Raw genomic sequence first — 19,300 nt, forward strand, 5'->3', positions numbered from 1 at the left:
AGTTTATGGAGGTTGTTTCATAGCTAAGAAGTAATTTTTTTCTTGGCCTTCAAAAAAAAAAAAAGGTAAATTCCTATGGGATAGAAACCTGATGAGAAACAAAAAAGCAGAATAAATAAAGTTTTCCTCTAAATGGCTGTGGAATAAACTTTCTCATCCCTCAATATGGCTAAGACACCACATGGATCAGCTCCTAAAAGATAATTTTTAAATGTTCCATATATAAGCTGCTTTTGTTGAGAGTACATACTGGACATATGCTATAACTTGTGCTGGTATGACAGTTATTGGCATAATTTTCCAAACAATTTTGAATTTTTCCAGATTATGATAATTACTGGAATTAGTTATAGCACAAAGGGGAAAGACTGAATCACATATGTTATTCTCTTCAATTTTTAGCTAATGTCTGAAGATTTTCATTTCCTTGGAAAATGGCTTTCTGTTTTTTCACCAGATATTTACCCCTTTTTGCAATTTCCCCAGTGCTCCATATATATGAATCATGAAACACCCTGATTTGAGCAGAATCCAAACTGTAAATGACCCAAGGGCAATGGACAGATGTAAAATGGATGAATGTGCAAAAAATAAATAAGTAAAATGGTGGGGATAAAACCCCAGCACCAAAGGCATGTTTGGAAATAGAGATAGACAAGTCATGTAGTAAGAGCAATAGAGTGGACAGAGAGACTTATGGACACCAGGAATGAGTATTCCACAGTAGACGAGAGATATCTTGATCTGTATCAGTTGTCAAGCTTGAAGATGGATAAAGAAAAAAGGGACAGAAAAAGGGGGAGAGGGAAAGAGAGAGAAAGGAAAGGACAGAGAGAAAGACAGAGAAAGAGAGAGACTACATATAGTTGTTAGGAGGATCAGTTGAAATAATATGATATGATGTAATATGATGGGATATGAGATATGATATAAATAATATGTAATAATATATGGAAAGATCAACTGAGATAATATATTTAAATATCACATGTAACACAGTATCACATATACCACTCAGTTGATGCTCCCCGAAACATATATATGTGTGTGTATGTACACACGTCTTTATATTATATATTACATTATATAATATATATATGTGTGTATATATATGTATATATATATATACATATATATATACACACAAACATAATTTCAGTTGGTCTAACAATTATATCTTTATCTATACAGAGATCTCTCTTTCTCTCACTCTCTCTCTCTCTTTCCCCTTCCTTTCCTTCCCTCTTCCCCCTTCAAGTTCTGCAAAGTGCTTTACATGTTATTTCTATAGTCCCACTGAGGTAGGTACTGCTGGTATTATTACCAATATTTTAGCAAATCAGAAAACTAAGGCTAAGTGACTACAGAGCTAGCAAGTGGATATATAAATATATGCATATGCTTTAAAGTTTTTATTTCATTAAAGTTATCTCATTTTATCCTCACAACAATGGGCCCTGGGAAATAGGGCCATTGTTATTATTTTATAGATGAAGAGACCAAAGCAAACAAAAGTTAAATGACAAGCCTGTAACCACAAAACTAATATCTGAGGCTAAATTTTTTTCAGCTAATATTTAATTTTAATAATATTTGTTATGTTTAAATAACAATGCACAAAGAGAAAAATCTTCAGATGTTTATACTTGGTGTGAACATATGCTTTAATCATGCAGTAGGGGAAGATCCCCAGTTAACAAAGTAGGAAAAAGCTCTTATTATAAATTATAAAAAGCATATTAAATTATTCCTCTGAATGCATAGATTAAGACATTAAACTCATTTACCAGCAATTGTGCATTATAATTCGGACACTGAATGTCAACATAATTTTAAGAAAGAAATCACTTTAAGGCAAGTCTATATTAGGCCAATGATTTGCTTCTGAGTCCCCAAGTCTTTTTGTTGAGGCTGAATTTAAACTTAGATCTTCCTAACTTAGGCCTAAGCATTCTTTCCATCTTAAGAGCATCTAATTTAGAGATTTGTTGCATTTTCTTTTTATTCAAAATAATAATAATTTGAGTCAACATGGCAAAATGCAGTCTGTCCTCCATAAAGGACATAAAGGATACATGCATAATATAAGCATAGATTAAGACCTTCCAAGATTCCTTGTTAGATGTATTTTCAGAAATTGCTTAAATCAAAAGCAATTTTTTGCTTTTCTTCTTGATAATGATACTCAGAGTCTTCTGAGTATTAATGACAAACTAAGCAAAAATTAGGGAGTTGTATTCTTTCTGGAGTTGTTCTTTAGCGTGATTAAAGATATTCTGCATAGAGTCTAAATGGAAAAGTGTTAAGGATCATGCCTAAGTGCACTGTACAGGGCAGGTCGATTCTCAGAAAGCCTCCACAGCTGTGAATATCTGAAGGAGTTGCAAAGCAGCCTTTACTGACACAGGTATTAGTTGTGAATTGGGAAAATAAATTGGAGGTAGAGGGTAGAGGAGAGAGGTCAGACAATGTAACAGCCTCTCAGTGGGGAGGTCAGAGAATAGCAACTGCCTCTCAGTCTCCTTGTATCACCATCATCCTCTCACAAAAAGAGAAGAAAAGGTTTACCAGAAGTAAAGCAAAGTTACATATTGGGTTCCCAACAGAAAAGGTAGTCCCTATATATGATCATTCAAACAGCAAACATTTCTTAAGCACCTACTATTTTCCGGGCACCATGATAGGTGCTGGGGATGAAAAGACAAACAAGAAAAACAATTTCTATTTACCATTCTAATGCTTATTGGGAGTGAGGGGATAAAGTGCAAATAAAATTATACAGCTTCAATATAAAGTGATATACTGGCTCAAATATACACCAGGTAAATACAAGATAGTTTGGAAGGGGGATCTCTGCCAATTGGAGACATCAGGTAAGGTAAAGATAGCATCTGAGCTGTATCTTAAAGAAAAGAGAGGGAATTTTGGATGAGATAGACTTAAGGCAGGGTGAGATTGGGGCTACTTTTAAGGCATGGGAGAGAGCGTCTATCTGCTTCTGTTTGTATCTACACACATACACACACACATACACATACATACAGTATCATGTTGATTTCCTAGTGCTCCTAGAACTAGTGCTCTCAAGGAATTCCACACTTACACAAGAGATAAGCTTAATATTGTGATTCATCTAATGAATAACAAGTAAACAGAGTATACTTGTAATCCAGTTAGGCTAAACAGCAGGATCATTAGCCCATTCAATGAGTCTCTCTATTCATATATAACTTGCACAGGCACTAAAGATGGATAAAGAGCTGAATTTCAAATTGAATAGGAAAAAAATCAAGCTGTTTTGCATTTGGAAACTGGGGATCCCACACCACATTAATCTTTGCCTAGTTTTTAAACAAAAGTATTTTCCTGGTGATTTTTTATATGGTTGTGAATCATGGAATATCAGGAGCTAAGATGAATCAGACTAGCAGATAACTCATCAAGTAATGAAAACATGCTTGACATGGGTAAGAAGGACACAATGTATTATCTATGATGACATACTTGAGAAATGATGTAAAAGATATTATTTGATATTGAAATGAGGGTAGAGGTCAGTAATATAGTATAGCTAAAGAAAAGTATACAAAATACATTGGGGTGATAGCACCAGTATACATAAAATATCAAAAAAGAGTTAAGTCAGTAAGCATTTATTAAGCACCTACTATGTGCCAGGGATTGTTCTAAGTACTAGGGATAGTAAAAGAGACAAAGGCAGTCCCTATTCTCAAACTCAAAGTCTATTGAGAAGATAACAGGAAAACCATTAATCATAAATAAGAGAAATAGAGGATAAATTGAAGACAACTACAAAGGAAAGGCATTAATATGAAAAGGAATCAGGAAATAATTAGGGAAAGATATAAAAGATAGTAAAACTCAATAAAATCTTTAATGTTTTATTGACAAAAATTGAATTGATGAATTAGAATTGATGGCATATGCATCACTGGAGGGAATGATCACATTAATGAGATCATTGGATATATCAAAATATTGAAGTAAGATTTAGGAGAAAAAATATAACAGAGAAAAAAAGAAAGTTAAGTGAGCCTAAAGTATTGGATGGTTTTAAAATTACAAAGTGGAATTATAAACTAAGTTTAAAAAAAAAAAGAAATAACTATGAAAATCATGTTGGACAAAGACTAAAATAGCTTTCTTCTAAAGTCTGAAGTTTAAAAGTGAGAAGTACAAGATGATATATTTTGCTTAACTTCTCATGGACATGGGAATTTGGACCAAACTTGGTCCATTAAATTTTGGAGGAGTTCGTTTTGAAGCAGCATTGTAGTAAGCTTGGAAGAGTATTTCCAAGTCTTCACCATACAACATGGGTTATGTGGATGAGATGAAGGTCTGCTCACGGGCAGAGCCCATCAGCTGGATGGCATGGTCACATCTATGTGGAGAGCACTAGAGAGCTGCTTTCAGGAGAACTCAGAGAACTAGATATATGAAGATATTTCACAGCTGCGTCTAATTGGCCTACCATATTATTGTTGTTCAGTCATTTTTAAGTTAAATTTTTCTCTTTGTGACCCCCTTTGGGATTTTCTTGGTAAAGATATTGGCATAGTTTGTCCTTTCCTTCTTTGGCTCATTTCACAAGAAAGAAAACTGAGGCATAGTATCTTCTTTCACAATGTAAACCCCTTGAAAAGAGGAATCATGATTTTACCTTTCTTGGTATCCCCAGTACTTAAAAGGAAAAGTCTCTCAAAAGCAGCTTAAAAATTTTCACAGAGCTATGGTTTCCCAGACTCAGTGCACTGTGTAAACCAAGTATAAAGAAGTGTAAACATAAAGTGTAAACCAAGTATAAAGAAGGGAAAGGAATAAATTATTTGAATGTCTGCTATGTGCAAGGCAACATGCTAAATGATTTACAAATAATATTTCATGTCATCTTTAAAACAAACTTAGGAAACAGTGTCATCACGATCCTCATTTTTCAATTGAGGAAACTGAGGCAGTTAAGGGACTTGCCCAAGGTTACTCTGGTAGGAAGTGCTGAGGCTAGATTTGAACTGGATCTAAAGCTCCTTCTACCCTAGCTGCCTCATATAGGACAGCTACTTATTTACTTCACGACAAAAGAAATGCTTGAAAAAATGTGTTGACGTTGACATACTTATGTAGCAAGGTTTGAGCCCCAGAGAGCCTACATGGAACTGAGAAATATAGTTGGATCAGCACTTTGATATGAGTCCTCCCTGCAGCCAGTGACAATGTGACAGTGACAAGGAGATATGGTCCTGCATCAATTCAAGTAGAGTGTCAGATTTCAGTGATGTCTTCCTTTGATTCTCCAAGTGGCTTCAGACTCCCCTTTCCTCCAAAGCAGTTAAGAGACCAAGCTTGAGCCAAGGTCTTTGCTACTCTGGTGCTTTTGCTGTTCTGTGATTCCTTCTCTCCATCTCTCCAACTGAAAAGCAATCCTGGGATGGACATGTCCAGCCTTGGAAGTATATATATATAGCTCTTTCAAATAGCCAAGCTACCTTTAATTCCATCAGAGAAAAGTCTTCACACTTTATAAAGGATATGCTAGGTATTAACACCTCATCATCACATTATGACCTCATTATCTGGTATTAACATTCTATGAATATAACAATTTCCATTGGGAGACAGAGGGTAAGGACCAAATCTATCACACTTGCACTTAATAAAACAGGAGAATTACTCAGAAATAGACACATTACACTCTCTCTAGAAACAATATTCAAAACATAAAACAGTCCTGGAACATTTAGAAAGGCATTCTATCTTCACAAGTCTCAACAATTCACTCTGTACTGCAATTTTCTCAAGTCTCCATTTTCAGTGAATCAACAAACAATTATTAAGTGTCATCACCATGAGGGAGAGAGAACACGTTAGAGTCCAAATCAGAAGCATCTCATTGGATATATCTCTTATCAAAGGGGTTGCAGGAAAATGTCAAGACTCTTGTGCCTAGAAGCACATGAAACACTGGAAGGGGTCAGCTTGAGGCATAGTACTTATAAGGGATAGGTACATATACATAACCCACTTTGATGCCTCTGCTGGTTGAATTAAAAGTAGCCTTCAGGCTGAACTTTCCATAGGACACTATGGACTGAAATGTCTCTATCAATGGGATATAAACTTGAGGGCAGAAATAACTTATTTTTGTGTCTAAATCCCTAGTACCTGGCACATAGTAGGGAACTGATGTTTATTGATTAATTACAATCATAACATAATTACACCTAATAAGAGCTAATCATAACAATTATATAGTGTTCATTATGCTCAAAACTCTTGCTAAGCATCTTACAATTAACTCATTTGATCCTCACAACAATCCTGAGATAAGGAGCTATTTTTATCATTTTACGGATAAGAAAACAAAGGCAAAAAAAAAAAAAAAAAATTAAGCCCAAGCTCACACAGCCAGTAGTTATTTGTGGTTGGATTGGAATTCAGTTCTTTCTGACTATCCATTGTACTATCTTGCTATTCCTATGATAAGCTGTCTTGGTCTTTGTCCCTCCTTCCTATGCTTTGTGCAGATATTTAGAATTAATAAATGTGGGAACTTGGAAGGGAGGGCAGAAGTAGATTTCATTTCCCTTAGATTTCTCTTACAAAGTTTTGTTCTGGCCCATTCTCTTTCTGGCATAGTAGATATTTGGCACAGACATATTGCTAAAGATTCTAGTTTGTATTTAAGCCAGAGCTGGAGGCAGGAACCTCAACTTGGATTAAGCTTCTTATTTCCACTATAAAACACGATTGTTTGCATTCCAAATCTCAATAACTTGTTTTCTATAGCCAAATCTTATTAGTTTAATTTGCACAACTAAATCTCCTATGACTTTTAACTTTTGAAAATTGGTTTATACTTTGGCTACATCATTTTCTTGGTTGCTGTAAAAAGCATAATGTAGGTTTTTTGGAAAAGACAAGATCCCATTTTCCAAATCTACTAAAATGGAAATGTGATCTCACTTTCAGCAATTCAGATTGCAACCCATTCATTCTTGTTTATACTTTGGGATTCTTTGTCCAGGTCCTCACACAATTCACCACAGAATATCCACCCCATGTGCTAAAGGCCTTCCTCCTGTGAGGGTGTGTGACAAAGCCCTTTTCACAGACATGGAATGGTCAGATTTACAGGATGTTAGGGGGCAAGTAACAAAATGAGATGTAAATATGTGACGCTTTCAAACATCTAGTAGATGTATTTGAAAAATGAGATATAGTAGCATTTCTTATCTTAGAAAAGATGAGAAAAAAGTAGCAGAAACTTCCCCCATCTCTGATATACATTCACTGTACCTTTACTATAATCCATTTATTTTCATGGATGGAGAGCCCAAAAGATAAAACAGATTAGGGAATCCCCAAAGCTATTTAGTAAGTATTGGGCCCATGGCCATTGCTAGGTTTATTGTCCAAACTGCAAAGATTTTAGAAAGTATGTTGGATAGTTATATTACTTTCAGGGTGACCAGAAAGAGCTGTAGGGGGAAAATATTAGAAGTTCAAAAACATTAACTTTTCTCAGAAAGAGCCTAGCTCTTGGTGTAATGCTGGAGAAACTGAGGCAAGATAGAGATTAGAGAGTTTTTAATATTTTATTTGGATTTCTGAGGAGAGATTGTACTGGGGGTATTTTGCTGATGTCCAAAGCATCCAGCCCTTAATGTATGCTTCCCATGAAGTATATATGCATGTTGGTCCAAAATACCAGGGGTTAGACCAAGGCAGGGGCTGAGTCTGAGCACTGAGAGCAGGGAAGGGTTTATCAATCCGGGTCTGACAGGGTGGGGAGAGGCACCAGACATTTTGATAAGTAGGGAGGGTCTGGGGTTATGATGTCTAAGATAGAAGACTGAAACCATTATATGAGAAATCTACAGCCAGGCTACCTTTCAGATGTAATAGTTGATCAATTTAAGCTCCTATTCAGAAGCCTGCAAAAACCTCTCCACAATTTATTAGGCTGACATTAAATTCCTCCAATCTCATGATAGTGCTGTGTGCCTGGGTGGATCACAGAGTCAAGGAATAAAGAGCCAGAGTTAACAGAGCTCTGATGAGTCTAGGAGCTAAGTTAAAGCTAAGAAATCCAAGGGTTTTTTTTGTTTTGTTTGTTTGTTTTTGTTTTAAAATAGATTTCTGAATAGCAACTTGAATTGATAAAGTGTCATACCTGAAAGGTAATCGGACTATAGTGTGTCTCAAACAAAGATTTTCATTTGGAAGGGAGCTAGAGAATTAGAAAGAGTCCAAGTCAAAGTCAAGAGATCAAGATAAAAGCAAAGCAGCAGATTAGAAGCCTGGTACACAGTCAAGTCAAATAGCAGACAACAGGCACTGGCAACAAGCAGAATTTGAATCTGAGAAAACTGGTTTTAGACAATAAACCTCATGTGCTTCTTGCAGAGACAAGAGCTAAATCTCAGAGCCTGAAATGAGAATTTACTTTAGGAAGTAGGTTGTCTCTGTTGTAATGGGGAAGTAGAACCCAAATACAGGGCTACAATATATTGAAAAGAAAGTTGATTTTAAAACAACCATCATATAAAAACCATACGGATCTGTTTCAAAGACCTATAGTGCTTCATAACATACTTTTATGTAATAGGGAGATGCTTATTGCATGCTTCCTCTCTCCCCCTTCCCCCAAATTATGACTCATTCAATATTTATAAGGTATTTGTAGAGCCCTTTCTACATTCAAATAAAGTTCATAGATATCATATCATTTCATGCTCAGGCCTATGTATTTTATTTTATTCTTAATTTATGGAATAAAACAAATATTTCCATAACACAGTACAATAAAAAAGATGGAATTATAAATGAAGTTATAGATTTAGTATCATTTTATGCTCAGGCCTATGTAATTTATTTTAAATTTATGGAATAAAATAAGTATTTCTATAACATAGTACAATAAAAAAGACGATTGCAAATGAAGCTGAAGAATTACTATGCACAACTTGGTATTCCTTTCAAATATACAATGAAATTATCATGTAAATTTATTTTTTCTCCCCTTATCTATTTTCCCCACCCTCTGAATGCACAGCATCTTTCTTCATATGTTTTTTATAGTTAATTTGGATATTTATAATAGATAAAATAACTTATTTGATCAAAATTGTTCTTAAAACAATATAGTTATTACTGTATACAAGATTCTGTTCTTTTTTTTACTCTTCTTGTAGCACAGTAGGATTTCCAGTTCTTTGTCACCATAAAGAGAGCTGTTATAAACATTTTATAACATATAGGTTCTTTTCCTTTCTCCTAATCATCTTTGGAAATAGACCAACTAGTGGTATTGCTAGGTCAAAGAGTATAACTTTGGGTGTAACTCCAAATTGCTCTCCAAAATGATTGGATTATTTCACAGCTCCTACCAACAATGAATGGGGTGCTTCACTTTTTCCACATCCTCTCCAGCATTTCCCCTTCTTTCATTTTAACCAATCTGGTAGGTGTAAAATGATGTCTCAAGATGGTTTTAATCCTCATTTCTCTAATCAATAAGACCTGTGTATTTTAAGCTGTACCCAGGAGTTGTTATATTTTTTCTAGTTTGAGGTACTCCAGTGAAGTTTTTCTACATCACTGATCTGCTAAAACCACTTTCTCTATTATAAAACCTCTCAACCAGTCTATAAGCTCCTCTGTTACATTCTTGATTTTAGAAGAGAGAACTTGGAAATTCCCATTTCACTGCTCAGTGATTGGAACTCTTTTGACAGAGTACAATATTGAAACATTCTATTAGCAAAGAAACCTCTAAAAGGGGAAATGTTTTCTCTTTATTTTAGTGACCCCTTCAACTAACACATTAAAAATCACAATGATAGGGGCAGTTAGGTGGTGTAATGGATGGAGCCCCAGCCCTCAAGTCAGGAGGACCCGAGTTCAAATTTTATCTCAGACACTTAACACTTCCTAGCTGTGTGACCCTGGGCAAGTCACTTAACCCCAATTGCCTCAGCCAAAAAATAAAAATAAAAAAATCATGATAGCTAACATTTATATAGATGTGTTATTATTTCATACAGGCATTGTGCTGTGTTTATTATATCATAAAGGTTTTATGCTAAATGCTCATTATATGCTGTGTTTCAATATTGAAATATTTTCCTAACAATTTTGAGAGGTAGGTAGTATAATAATTTAACATCTTTATAATAATAAAATGCTTCAGTATGTTTATAGTTCAGCATGTGTAAGTGACTTGGTAAAGGATATACAGTAGGTCAGCAGTCAAGATAGAACTCTTTTGAGTCCAAGCCTACAATTTTCCCATTATAAAGATGTAATCACAGGATTTTAGATTAAAAACAAGAAGGCACTTTAGAGATTAGTTGTTTTAACAATCTAACTCTATTTTTATCAGTGAGGCCGCCTAGTCACAGGAGTTTCATGCCTTGGGTAGATTCTAGGCAGTTCAGTTGTGAGAGTGCCTGGGAACACTTATCTGCTTTGTAATTCTCTTAGTAGGAGCCTAGAGTAAAGCTGACAAATACAATCAGAAAAAAACAAAAAAGGAAAATGGAAATACTGAGGAAAGAGGAAAAAAATCTTTTTTTTTTTAATTGCCAGTATACATGGTAAATGCTTAATAAATATTGTTTATTGAAAAGAAGACTGGTTCACAACTCCATTCTCCTTAATGCTGACAACATTTGCCTTTCTCTAGAAAGAAAAAATCTGATGGCTAAAGGTATCTTGGTGGCCACTTAAAACCAAGTAGGGAGAGTAGCCACTGGGAAAGGCATCCCAGGACTGAAATCTAGATAAATGATTAATGAGCAAATGCATATTCATCTTAAGTTATTAGGTATAGATTAACATTGGTGGTAATGGCTAGAAAATGATTATATATATAAATATATAACAATTAATGAAGCATTGAGGTATATACAAACTGAGTTAGAATCCTATCCCAGACATTTACTAGCTGTGTTACTGAAGGTAACTTTTAACCTCTGTCTCAGTTTCTTGGTCTGTAAAATGGAGATAATTGCACCTACCTATCAAGGTTGTTGAGAAATCAAATGAGATTATATGTAATAATCCACATTATACTGTATTTCAAGGCCCATTAACCTCCTTTCCTCACAACACACCTGTGAAGTTGGGCAGTATATTTATGACTGTTTAGAGATAAGGAAACAGTCAACCAGTAAGACAACTGGCATTATTAAGCCTTCTTACCTACTGTTTGCCAGGCACTGAGGTAAGTGTAGGGTACACAAAGGAGGCTAAAAGTGAGTCCACAATAACTGAGCTCAAGGAACTCCCAGTTTAAAGGAAAGGGAGATCTAAGAAGTGGGCCCCAAGCTAGCAAACATCAGGGCTCAGAAAATGGGGTGTGTAAAAAGTTAATACTTTAGCCAGCACCTCTGCAAACTCTAAAACAGACCATCTGTCTCCCATCTGCTTTTTATGCTTTAGTTTGCTATATGGCCAAATATTTCCTGTAAACGAGAAGGTACAATTGGAAGTTTCTCTTCTGTCCTTTGAGGCTCTATAACTTAAGTCTGTGTGAGGTGAAGGAAATAAGAAAACAATGAATGCATTATGTACGACTTGGAACATTTAACGAGGCAGAATCTGTGTTTATTAACACATGCAGTATCTGTAAACTTTTTGTGAAAAGAAGGAGAAAAGTCCAAACATTGCTGCAAATGAAGATTTCCCAGAACCAAATAATCTCACATTCGGATAGAAACTCACAGGTCATTTCACATCTGAACAAAACCAACCTGTACCTCTACAAAAATCCCTTCTACAAAACACCCAGCTTGAAGCCCTGGGGATGAAGAGTGTGTGTGTGTGTGTGTGTGTGTGTGTGTGTGTGTATTGAAAACATCTATTTCACTTTGGCACAGGTCTTGTTGGGAAGTTTTTACTAACATGAATTTAAATTTGCTTTTCTTGAAACTTCTACCTTTTGTTTAGCTTTGTCCTCTGAGACAGAGTAGACTAAAACCATTATAATCCTTCTTCTGAGGGACAGCTAGACCTGAAAGTTGTTTTAATAATCTAACTACACACTTTTAAGACTTACTACTTTCCCCCCCTTCACTTACACTCACAAATCCCATCTTCCCTAAGTTCCAGGAAGATTCATCACTTTAATCCTACTTATTTCATAACCTATAAAATTTCTCATTTGCTCCCATGTCTTTGGCTTATGGTCCTTATCAGACTTAAAAGGGACCTGAAAAGAACACCCAGTGTTAAATGTAAGAATTCCCTATCTGAAACAAGTGGTCACAGCTTTTGATTGAAGCCATCCCAGTAAAATAGGAACTCCTTCACCCATTACTTCCTGAAGCAATCCAATTTACTTTTGAAAAGCTTTAATTATATCTAACTGGCCTAGAACCTGTGGGTAGGGTAAGTGTAACAGAGCAAGTTAGAGACAGAAGAGGCAGCATCAAACAAATTTAATTTCAAAGTGAGGGAAATGGCTTACAAAAATATTTCAAAATCTCACCACTTCAGTGGCTGAACCTTGATTTATATACTTAGTATATATACTAAGTGTATATTTTATATGTATATATATATATATATGTTATACATATATATATGCATATATATATATATATATATACACATATATATATATAACATATTTAGTGTAAAACAAAATCTCCCCGAATATCTTGATAATTCTAAAGTATTTCCTTACAATAAAGCCTGTATTTCTGCCTTTTTACCTTGTTTGTGGTTTTTCCCATTGGAGGAAGCAGAACTAGTTTGTATCCTCAGTGTTCAAGATCTTCCCAAGTTCATCATGAAGTCTATCTCTTGGTTGGCTTTAAACTCTCCAGCTTTCCTGTCAATGTAAAAAAAAAAAAAAATGTGACACTTGGAGCAGCTAGGTGGCACCAGCTCTGAAGTCAGGAGGACCAGAGTTTAAATCTGTTCTCAGACACTTAACACTTAGCTGTGTCACCCTGGGCAAGTCACTTAACCCCAATTGCCTCGGGGGGAGGGGGGAAAATGTTTTCTTACAGCTATATATTTTTTTTGAATGTTTTAATCACATTGCCAACTACTTATGTTTAGGTTGTTGTCAAGAATGTTAGAGTACCAGACTTGTATATCTTAAATTTCTCCCATTTTGTACTGGGAAGTACCACGATGTACTAAAGAATGCTGGATTTGAAATATGGATTTTCCTTGCATTCAAATCCTACTCCTAACATGTTCTAGCTATTTGACCCCGAGCAAGTCATTTTACTTTTAGCTTGTAAAATGGCAATAACACCTACAGTAGGAGTACATAGTGTTATAATTCATATAAAGTTATTTGTAAGTCTTAAAGCATTGTGTAAATTTAAAATTTTTTGGAATTTGATTGTTTGAACCCAACTTTAACGCTTTATCTATTAAATTTCATCTTTTTCTAAATAGTTGAACCCCAATATTTCTTTTTTTTTCTTTTTTTTTATTATATATATATATATTTTATAATATTATCCCTTGTATTCATTTTTCCAAATTACCCCCCCTCCCTCTATTCCCTCCCCCCGACGACAGGCAATACCATACATTTTACATGTGTTACAATATAGTCTAGGTACAATACATGTGTGCGAATATCATTTTCTTGTTGCACAATAAACATTAGAATCCGAAGGTACATGCAACCTGGGCAGACAGATATTAGTGCTAACAATTTTCATTCCCCTCCCAGTGTTTCTTCTCTGGGTGCAGCTACCCCTGTCCATCATTGATCAACTGGAAGTGAGTTGGATCTTCTTTATGTTGAAGATTTCCACTTCCATCAGAATACATCCCCATACAGTATTGTTGTTGAAGTGTACAGTGATCTTCTGGTTCTGTTCATTTCACTCAGCATCAGTTGGTTTAAGTCTCTCCAGGCCTCTCTGTATTCCTCCTGCTGGTCATTTCTTACAGAGCAATAATATTCCATAACCTTCATATACCACAATTTACCCAACCATTCTCCAACTGATGGACATCCATTCATCTTCCAGTTTCTAGCTACAACAAAAAGAGCTGCCACAAACATTTTGGCACATATATGTCTCTTTCCGCTCTTTAGTATTTCTTTGGGATATAATCCCAGTAGTAGCGCTGCTGGGTCAAAGGGTATGCACAGTTTGATAACTTTTTGGGCATAATTCCAGATTGCTCTCCAGAATGGCTGGATTCTTTCACAACTCCACCAGCAATGTATTAGTGTCCCATGAACCCCAATATTTCAACAGATTACCCTTCTCTACCCCCCAATATCATCCAGTATAGTTGATTATCTCCTTCATATACATATTTGATATTTAATGATAAAATATTAAATTCTAACACTTTTAGTTTTAATTAACTTGGTATAATTATAAGCCAATACAAATATGATGGCCAATTCAACTATGTTCTACTCTAAGGACTTATGTACAAACTACTTTTAAAATCTTTAAAAGGCTTGTTCTTTTAAAATTTGCCTCTTATGTAAGGCTGGCAAAACTGGTTCCTGTTCCCCAAAGGGTGGAACAGTTAGTAAGGACGCTTAAATGAATTAAGCATAATTTATTGGAAAGTGAAAATACCTCCTATGGATCTTGTGAGGATAATAGTATTTGTAAAGTGCTTTCCAAATCTTACATTAATATAACTTTGCTACCTTTTATTATTGTGATCCTTTAGGCAAATCACTCATTTTTGTAAAATGAGGAGATGTGGTGTTGAAATAGGCAACTCTAATTGTAAGGTGCTAATTTAGTCATAATTTACTTGTATACAAGGGATATCAGTAGTCTTACATTAAGGCACTAAAAACAAAGCTTCATTCCCTTTGACCTCCTATTGAGTGCTGCTCCTAATTTCTGTACTTCCTCTAAAATTTTAATACAGGCTATCCCTGGCCCTATGCCAGTGGTTTCCATCATTAGGAAAGTTCTTTGTATCTGTATATGTACCTCCTGTTCTTGTCACCCTACTGGCACATAAGCTAGTAATTCTTTTTAATTTATTCATGGTTACTCAGAAACCTGCAGTATTGAGCCAGGCTAGTTTTTTCTGGAATATGTGCTTTTTCCTATCAAACAAAATATAAAGGATAGCTCCAAGAGAAATCAATTAGCACATATAAAGGATGAGGCAAAGTGTTATTGCACTAAACACTCTGAGGACATCCTGTAAATACTTAATGGAAGTGCTTTAGGTTCTAGCAGCATTGTCAAAGTATGGGCAATTGCCCATGTGTACATTTTTCATAAGTGCCTATTAGTGCAATCAATCTGCATTTCATATGTACATTTATTATGTGCTAGTGTGTTAATATACCTTTTTTCCAAAAAAAAAAAAATTCTACTCATTCAATGTTCATCTCACTATTTAGGGAGGGGAAAAGAAACCAAACCAGAGAACTATTTGTAAAAAGTAATTTTCACCTTCTTTCTTAATTCTTGAGAGGGCAAGATAGTATTATTCCCATTCTTACAAAGAAGGAAAATGGGGCTCAAAGAGGCTAGGGAAATTGCCAAAAGTTGCAGTAAGTATTAGTTAATGGAAACAAGACCTTCTAAATAACTCCTGCTAATGCCCATTTTTCCAGTATGTTGTATCTTGTATTTGCCAATTCAATAGAAAAAAAGGGACAACACACCACCAACTAAAACTAGTTTACTTGCTATATAACCTTATGTAAACAGAGGTAAATTCTTCTAGAACTTTCAGCCTCCAGTCAGGTAAAAAGCTGCACAAAATTACTCTTTGGACATGTATACATATATTGTATTTAACTTATACTTTAACATATTTAACATGTATTGGTCATCCTGCCATCTGGGGAAAGGGGTGGGGGGAAGGAGGGGAAATGTTGAAAGAAAGGTTTTGCAATTGTCAATGCTGAAAAATTACCCATGAATATATCTTGTAAATAAAAAGCTATTAAAAAACAAACACAAACAAAACCAATAAAAGACCATAGGTCTTGGAATCATATCTACAGATAAGCAAAAGAACTAGATCTGTGGCAAAAAAAAAAAAAAAAAAGGGTAAAAAGCTGCAGCTAAAAAGGAAGCAAAATTGGATTTGGATTTTATAATAGCTTCCTGAATTATGGATCCTTTTGATAGAGAATTTTCCAAAGAACCAGCTTAGTTGTCATTTGTCAAATCTCCATCTACTTCTTGGCCTTGGAATTAGGAAAATTTCTCTTGAAATCTCACTTTAAGACACCATGCCACTTCACCTCATTTGTCTCAGTTCCTCATCTGTAAAATGAGCTGGAAAACAGAAAACCCCACCAGTACCTTTGCCAGGACCACTCTAAATGAGGTCACAGAGAGTTGAACAAGACTCAACCACAAAACTTCTAGGTAATTTGCTTTCTTCATTAATCAAATGAGTGGAAATTTACAATATATTTACAATACAATATATATTGCAATTACTGCCTTTTTAAAAAAAGATATAAAAAGTTGTGTATTTTCTATATACTATTATGACCTATTTCACCTTAATGGTGAGATGCATATAGCAAGGAAAAGGGGAGGGGGACCACTGTGAATGTCTATTATGAACAAAACTTCAAAAGTATCTCAATAGGGCTAGTTAACTGCAATACTGGAAAAACAAATACCATTTTATAGCAGAAAATGCTCTTTTTTAAGCAAGAGGACCTTCTGGCACTTGGTTGAATATTGCCTCTAAAACCTACTTTAATACCACTACACACCTCTTAGATTGGCTAAGATACAAGAAAGATAATGATGAATGTTGGGGGGATGTGTGGAAAGGGCACTAATACATCCTTGGTAGAGTTGTGAACTGATCCAACCATTCTGGAGAGCAATTTGAAACTACCAAAGTGCATATGCTTTAAGATCCAGCAGTGTCTCTACTGGGCCTGTATCCCAAAGAGATCATAAAAAAGGGAAAAGGACCCACACATGCAAAAATGTTTGTGGCAGCCCTTTTTGTAGTGACAAAGAACTGGAAACTGAGTGGACAGATACCCATAAGGAGGAGAATGGCTGGATAAATTATGGTATATGAATGTTATAGAATATTATTGTTCTATAAGAAATGATCAGCAGGATGATTTTAGAGAGGCCTAGACTTACATAAACTGATGTAAAGTGAAATGAGCAGACCCAGATCATTGTACACAGCAACAACAAGACTATACAAAGATCAGTTCTGGTGGAAGTGACTCTTATCAACCGTAAATGATTCAGGCCAGTTGCAATGGTCTTGTGATGAAGAGAGCCATCTGCTCCCAGAGAGAAGACTGGGATTGTGTGGATTACAACATAGTATTTTCACTTTTTTTGGTGGTTGTTTGCTTGCATTTTTATATCTTTTTCTTTTTCATCTTATTTTTCTTGTGCAGCATAATTGTGTAAATATGCATAGAACTGCTCGTGTTTAACATATATTGGATTACTTACTAAGGGCGGGGATAGGGGAAGAAAAAACTTTGGAACACAAGGTTTTGAAGGGTGAATGTTGAAAATTATCTATGCGTGTGTTTTGAAAATAAAAATCTTAAAAGGAGGAAAGAAATAAAACTAACTCTATCCCCTATTTTGTAAAAACACAGAACTCTTATTCCCTTCCCCTTTCACCTGTGTTTAAACTTTTATGTGCCTGGGTTTTCTCGGCTCTTAAATGAGGGAGTTCTATTGCTTCTGTCTTCTCCAGTCTTCTTTCTAAGATCCAAGGAACTAATCAATGACATAATCGCAGAATTGTAAAGTTTAACAGAAAGCGGGCTGCCTTTTTTTTTTTTTTTTTTTTTTTTGCAGAAGCAATTGGGCTTAAGTGACTTGCCCGGGGTCACACAGCTAGGAAGTGTTAAGTGTCTGAGACCAAATTTGAACTCGGGTCCTCCTGACTCCAGGGCTGGTGCTCTCTCCACTGCGCCCCCTAGCTGCCCCAGGAGGGTTGGATTCCCTTCAACTCCGGGCACAGCCATTGAAACCATGGACCTCCGGTTCTCTTATTTCACTTCTCTGAAAGCAAACAAGCTGCGGGGAAGGTTCCGGGTCTTTGATTCTGAAATCCTGGATCAATATATGAGCCAAGCTCATCCCGAGAGCTGGAGCGACCAAGGAGGCTCAATCCACAACCCCCGGGAAGAGTTAGGGGAAAGAATTTGTTTAAGAACATACAAGAGGCCGAGCCCTCCTCAGAGTACTTCTTCCCCCTTTCTTATCCAGGGCTGGAGAAGCAGGAGAAAATGCAAGCTCCCTTTCCCCAAGGACAAGGCAGCGCATTGCCAGGGAGACGCTCAATACCCGCCTTCCCAAGTCAGGTGAGGGGGGAAGCCCCAGCCGGCTTTTTCTCTTCACTCACGTGGAGTAACCTTGACAGACATCCGGCTTCACTCAGTCCCGCCCCTTTTCCTAAGCACACCAATAATAGAGAGGCGCCAAGAGCCCGCTCACTCCCAACGCGAGCCAATGAGCTAAGGCGACTACGGGCACAGCGGAAAAGGAGGGGCTTGGTGGTTGCCAAGAAGCCGCTTCCTCTCGGTTACCGGCGCCGCTTGCGTTCCTCCTACTTTGTCCGGTAAAGGTGACTTTCCGCTAGCGAATCCAAGGAACACGCTTTTTCTCCCCGGGCCACCCACCAAACCTCCTCACTCCCCACTTCCCGCCAGCCTCCTCCCGGTCTGTTGAGAGAGCCACGGTATAGTAGATAGAATTGGTTGCCCGCCTTTCCTTTTATACCCGGCGACGCGACGTGACGCGACGTGCTGACGCCAACGTCGGCGTATTGACGTTACAGCGCCATTTTATATCTGGAAGGCGACCTCGAGGCGCGCAGAGCGTGTTTCCGTTCCTGACCCCTTTCCGCCCTCTGCGGCCTGGGAGGGAAATGCCCGTGGCGGCCTGACTTTTGCGTGGTTTTCTCTTCCCTCTCTTCCTTTCCCAGGGAAGTACCTAGCAGACCCCAAGCGGTAGCTCTTCCCCCGGGCCCCGCCCACAATGCCGGCCTTCCTTCCGGATGCGGGGACTGGGAGGGCTCCAGGGCCAACTGTCCCCTTCCCGCAGGAGGGAGACAGGCCCAAAAGGAACAGCCCCGGAAAGAGTGCGGGATCGGAGCTAGGAGGGCCTGAATTCAATTGCAACTTTGTCCTTGTCATGTCACTGAGCCAGCCGGTCACCTGACATCCACCTGTTTACTCTTTTGTAAAAAAGTATCCCCTACTCCCCGGGATGGTGAGGCTCCAAGTTGTAGAGAGTTGAGCACGTAGTAGGCATTTAGATGCGAGCGATTGCGGTTAAAAGGAGTATCCAGA

At 36.8% G+C, this 19,300-nt stretch overlaps 1 protein-coding gene and 1 long non-coding RNA gene across 12 annotated transcripts in view; one reads left to right on the plus strand and one right to left on the minus strand.

The window, feature by feature from the left end:
- The window catches only part of LOC141541824 (uncharacterized), a 33,704-nt gene extending 15,228 nt beyond the window's left edge, over positions 1-18,476 (minus strand). The window contains exons 1-2 of the long non-coding RNA XR_012481911.1: positions 18,352-18,476; positions 12,741-12,859 (exon numbers count right to left, since the gene is read on the minus strand). This is a non-coding gene — a long non-coding RNA (uncharacterized LOC141541824). The remainder of the gene's footprint in view (positions 1-12,740; positions 12,860-18,351) is intronic.
- Positions 18,458-19,300, plus strand: part of ODF2L (outer dense fiber of sperm tails 2 like) — a 36,793-nt gene continuing 35,950 nt past the window's right edge. For 3 of the 11 annotated variants that reach the window (XM_074266337.1, XM_074266334.1, XM_074266338.1), the window contains exon 1: positions 18,525-18,687. The gene's annotated coding sequence lies outside the window, so the exon portion shown is untranslated. Of the gene's footprint in view, positions 18,938-19,300 lie in introns of all 11 variants that reach the window. The other 8 variants (XM_074266333.1, XM_074266327.1, XM_074266329.1 and 5 more) reach the window with 7 other exon arrangements.

The sequence above is a fragment of the Sminthopsis crassicaudata genome, chromosome 4 (assembly GCF_048593235.1).
Source record: "Sminthopsis crassicaudata isolate SCR6 chromosome 4, ASM4859323v1, whole genome shotgun sequence".
Taxonomy (NCBI): domain Eukaryota; kingdom Metazoa; phylum Chordata; class Mammalia; order Dasyuromorphia; family Dasyuridae; genus Sminthopsis; species Sminthopsis crassicaudata.